Source organism: Vigna unguiculata, chromosome 10 (genome assembly GCF_004118075.2).
Source record: "Vigna unguiculata cultivar IT97K-499-35 chromosome 10, ASM411807v1, whole genome shotgun sequence".
In the NCBI taxonomy this organism is placed as follows: domain Eukaryota; kingdom Viridiplantae; phylum Streptophyta; class Magnoliopsida; order Fabales; family Fabaceae; genus Vigna; species Vigna unguiculata.
The window spans coordinates 23619579-23625647 of record NC_040288.1 but is presented as its reverse complement, the minus strand read 5'-3'; positions in this window follow the sequence as shown (position 1 = coordinate 23625647).

Sequence of the window (6069 nt, the reverse complement as noted above, 5' to 3'; positions counted from 1 at the left end):
GAACACTCGGATCGGATTGCTCTAACCCGTTTACATTTATACACTATGACATTTTTATGACGGTTTTATAGGCATCATAGATGTGGGCGATATAAAAATATTACACTTTCTATGTTAATTAAAAAGGCCAATGTATTAAGTCCAATTTATAATGACAGTAGACATGTCATAGAAAGTGTAGCTCACTATGATCGGTATTCAAATAGAGGCATTTTACAAATATGGTGCAATTCACTTTGGTAATTCCAAAAAATGGTGCAAAATTTTTAAAAAATTTTATAAAAAGAAAATTGTGCCAAAATAGCAAGACTTATCATACGACTTAATTAAAAACTTAAGCAAAGGCGTGCCACATTGACTTTGTAATTTTATTAAAGAAGTCGTTTGAAAACAACACGACTTCGATATATATATATATATATTTGAATTTTTTTTTACGTTCTTACTTTTAAAATTTTAGTATAATTACTGCTTTAGTCTATAATTTTTTTGTTTGGTTAATTTTGTCCCCTTATTATTTTTTAGTTTAATTTAGTCATCTAATTATTTAAAAAGGTTTAATTTTTTTTAAATTTTTTAAATATATAAATTGTGACGTGTCAAGTTACAGTCGTGCATGTGGTAGTGATAGTGACTATTTTCAATTTAGTCCTCTATTTAAATTTTTATCGAAGTATTGTCATAAAAGAAGGAACTATCCAAATACACTGAATTTTCATCATTTTGTTTAATTCCTACTGGTGCATTGCATCAACTTTGTTTACTCTAATTTCAATATATGTCATCCACCAATTATTAAGATGTTTCATTTCATGTACTTTTTATACAAAAGTATTCTTTTTTTTTCATGTGCATATTTACTTTATTCTCCTATTAATTACTCAACTAAATTTTAATTTTTAAAAAATTTATTAGTAACAATTCTAAACGTGAAAAAAATTTAAAAAACAAAAAAATTTACTAAAGTTGTATCATCTTCAAACGATTTCTTTATTAAAATTAGAAGACTGAAGTGAAGTCATGTTAATATGGCTCGACTCTACTTAAACCGTTGATTAGTGGATAGGTATCCATAGACGTGACAAAAAGTATCACGGCTATAATAACCGTGATTGGTATCCATAGACATGACAAAAAGTATACCTTTATGATAGGTTTTATGATATGTATGGTTATCACGGCTACAATAACCGATTATTTTTTATTTTGCTTGCTAGTTTTCCTACATTGACAATGGTATCATTCATTTTCATATAACAATTTACAATATCCAGACAAATAATTTCATTGATAAATAAATGTTATTATACAACAAACACTATAAAAAGACTTTAACTGTATCAAATTGTACATAAAAGAGACTGAAGTCCACTGCGCTTTAATTTCTTCTACATCGTTATCCTTCAATGAGGATGAAACAAATCAATATAAAACGAAATTCGCAGTTAAATAAGAAAGGTGTTTAAGTGGATCTTTTATTACCTCTTTCTACAATATACCTCGACTCGCCTAGGATGATACTAAACACTTATAAAAATCTCTTATTTTTAAAACACAACAACTTTTAATTCAAAGACATCCAGATTATAAATGATTAAGTTGTAAATGCAATAAACAAAATTTTCTGAGGGTTCAATGTAACATCCCATTTAATAGATAAATCTAATTAAATAAAACATCGCATAATTTATAATATCTAAAGAGCACGAGATTTAAAGTATAAATGATTTTATAGTCATCCAAATATACCAACAAGGAAACAGAGGCACTACACAATGCTAGAACAGAAATAAAAGTTCATTTGTTGCCTAAAAGCTTGCTCATAGAGCAAGAGGTTACAAAACAACAAAAACTCTTCAAATGTGAGACTCAAGAGTGAGCCCAACTCCAACCCATAACCAACTACGCTGTAGCATTCCCATCGTCACTGTGATCACCAGGGGTTCCCATATCTGCTCACACCAAGGAATTGGTGATCATTGCAAAAAGGAAAACCGCACAAAAAGACATACACAAGCATGAAGGGTAAGCTAGAGTAGAAAGATCTTTATCATACAATTAAGCATGCAATTTAAAAGTCAGGAACACATCAATCAACCAAGCATGTGATAGCAAACAACAAGACTCTAAGACTTAATTTATCCGGATACATATAATAGGTCGGATTCATCAAATGTTTACACTTGTGGTGGCCTCTACTACTCTATAGAGCCATTGCCAATGAGTTTCACCCTACCACGCACAAGGTTAGCCTTCAAACATCTAAGGCCATTATCCTGCCAAAGAGTAGGACCTCCTGTTACTCTCACAACTTGAGTCAGTCCGCTCTACGTAAGACTAACTGACTCTTTAGAGTTTCAGGATACACTCCTTACTTGAATCCTTACCCAATTATATACAATATGGCACCACCATGAAATCTCACCAAGAGATTCATGGAATTACGTCCATCACATCCAACACCCCCATGAAATCTCACCAAGAGTTTCATGAAATTACGTCAAACTCATACCACCGCCATGTCTCCTCAACTAACCACAATTTATCAAGCATAACAATCTCATGCAAATATTAAATCAACCAACCAACCAACCAACCATGAATCAAGAATTTATTCACACCAAACTCATCAACTCCGGTCCATACAATTAAATAATACATCCATATTCACATACTTCATGCTTTAAATAGGGCATTCCAATCAATCATGCAACCAACAACCCAAAACATGGAAAAGAACAATGTTAGAGCATGTTCCTGCACCAGTCTCGCTCAAGCTACGGGCCCTTGGGGTCTTTCGCTCAAGCTACTAGCTCTCGCTTAGGTGAGACTCTCAACAGAGGGCACTGTAAGTTTCGCGAGTTCTCGCTTGGGCGAGATCTCCTCGCCTGAGTGAGACTACTCTTCACCCAAAAGTGAGATCACTTGCCTAAGCTACAACTGAAGTGAAGCACACCAGGCTCCCACGAATCCTCGCTTGGGCGAGACCTTCTCGCTTGAGCGAGATCACTCGTCGCTCAAATAGAAGCTAGTCGCCTAAGCGACAACTGTAGTAAAAACTTGAGGCAAACTTTTGTTATTCTCGCCTAGGCGAGACTTGCTCGGTTGAGCGAAAACAACAAGGTTTTTCCCTGCTCGCGCTTGCAAACCAGCCAACACATTCCAAAGCAAGCATCAATCATCCCCACAACACACAACATAGATCCAATACATTTCACACTCAATATAAAACGAAAACCAAACAAACAGTTTAAAAATATTTGAGTTCTAGCTTCCCTTACCTGGTAAACGCTAACAAATCTGCATAAACACTCGAAGAAGAGCGCCATGAAATGTGGCAGCTTACGGATCTGGAAAAGCATGCAAGGAGAAACTGAGATCCTAGCTAAGGTCAAAGCGGAACTAGAGCTTCAAAACAGAAGAGCAAACATGAAAAGGAATAAGGGTCTAGAGTTATACTTACTCAGAAGTAGAGTTCGATTACCCAACGAAGGAACTGGTTGTGCCATAGTAGAGCTTTGTTGGAGAAAAGAGAGATTGAGAAAAGGAGTTGTTTTGCAAAATGAAAGCAGAATGCAAACAAAGAGGCTAGAAGGGGGTCTTTGGGGGCACCCTATGGGCTGGCCCTTAGGCCCTTAAATATTAAGGACAGAAAAAGTGGGCCTTACATTCAACGCACTTCGGCTTAGACAATTTGCATAAATATTACCCATAAATAAATGTTTCCATACACCATGGTTTTACATAAAACATTTAGAGAAAATATTTAGAATAATACAACTTTAGAATATTTGTAAATGGATAGAATCTAAACTACTTTCTGTTTTTACCGAAATTTGTCGTGTGGTCCTTTGGACAGGTGGCAAGATCTAATTGGATTGGAGAATTTAATGTATGTTCTCGATGACTCGATGACTCGAATTGAATCCCTCGTTCTTCGGAGGGAGAAGATCCACATACAAAGACTATATGACGCTTAAGTGAGTAAGAGAGTAAGGATCCTTTTTAGAGATAATAAGTTTAAGTGATTGTTTTCAGAGTCCTTATTTCATGGAGGATACTATGTGTATTTATAGGGTCTCTCTAGGCCTTTAGCCCATATGATAATACGTCATATTAATAGTAGGACAATGATACTTTAACCCACTTTTTTTTGACCCACTTTTAACTCATCACTTCAATCAATATTTGATCATCACATCACATCACTAAAAAGAATCATAATAGATGATCTAATGGTGATTGAAGTAGTGGGTTAAAAGTGAGTCAAAAAAGGTAGGTTAAAATATCATTATCCTTAATAGTATAACAACCTACCTCAAATAAGTATAATAACAATAATGTGATATATTACCTAAAATAAGTATAATAATAAGGCGATATATTACTTGATATACTAAATATTCTATTAATATTTAGTATAAAATAATATTAGGATGTAATATGTTAATATTTAGTATTAAGATGTGATCAAAATGCTGAAATTTTCATGACTATTGTTAATATATTGATATTTGAGGGTATTATGTGATCACGAGGCTAATTGGGCCTTATTGGGTTGCGCACCTATTAGGTCGGTTAGGTACATAAGCCCCTCTAGTTTCGGGAGTTTGATCAACATATATGTCATGCTCACTTTAATCGAGCTTTGAATGGCTTATAATGTTTATTGTAGATGGATCGACCTTAAAGCTGAATTATCTGAGGTCATTCTTGACCATGCATGTGGCTTACCCAATCTGGGTTGTTGCCTTGTATTAGGCGTGATGACATCTTGTCAAATGAATTATATGCTGCCGGACTGGACAAAATTTAAGTGGGCTATGGAGTTGAGTAGAATTTGTCATGTGTTATCGACTTGGGCATACTTTAGGACATGTTGTTGATCATGACATGCTTCAGGATGTGTTGCCGATCATGGCATGCTTTAGGGCCTATTACAGATCATGGCAATCTTTAGGATGTGTTGCCGATCATGGCAATCTTTAGGATGTGCTGCTGATCAAGGCATTCTTTAGGTCGTGCTGCCAATCATGGCAGTCTTTAAGACGTGTTGCTAATCATGGCAGTCTTTAGGACATGCTGCCAAGTTGGATAGGCTTTGGTATGTACTGCCCACGCCTAATTTGTATTGTCGTCTAGGTAACTCGGGTGCCATGTTTGGGAGCTTATGTTGTCGTCTACGTAACTCGTTTGCCACATTTCTGGGCTTTTGTTACTGTCTAAGTAACTCGATCGGTGCCTTGCTCCGGAGGGCTTAATGATTATCGTTACTAGTTTCAGTAACTCAATGCCTCACTTTGGAGGGCTTCATGATTAAGGTGAATCTATAAGGAGTGCTTAATGTTACTAGTTCAAGTAACTTAGTGTCTCTCTTTAGAGGGCTTTGTGGTTAAGGTGCCTCACTCTAGAGGGCTTTTTGATTAAAGTGCCTCACTTTGGAGGGTTTTAATGTTACTAGTTCAAGTAACTCGATGCCTCTTTGGAGGGATTTTTCTTAAGGTGCCTCGCTCTGGAGGGCTTTATGTTACTAGTTTAAGTAAGTCAGTGCCTGTCTCTAGAGGGCTTTTTCTTAAGGTGGCTCGCTTTGGAGGGCTTTTTGTTTATAGTGTTGCACTCTTGAGAGCTTAATGTTACTAGTTCAAATAACTTAGTGCCTTTCTTTAGAGGGCTCTTTTATTATGGTGCCTCGCTCTATCAAGTTTTACAATAACTAACGTAAAAAATGTATGATTTTATACTGGTAAAGTAAAAAGTAGTTCTTTTTCCTATCATTTGTAAGTTCAATATTACATTTATATTTATATGGAAACCTTACAATCATTGAAGCAATTTTCTTAATACCAATGTAAAATGTGTGCTCTATGGTAGAGGTGTCCCTTGTAAGAATGGTAAGTCTTTCAAAAATCTATACATGTCAAAGAAAGGCTTGGCGCATTGATTACTCCATAGAAGATGAGCTCTAACAAGTGTGAAAGATCTTCCTATTCGTATGCCGACAAAAAATCCTTTAAGAATTAGAAGTCTATTGACAATATTTAGTTACAATAAATTCATTGGAAGAAATAA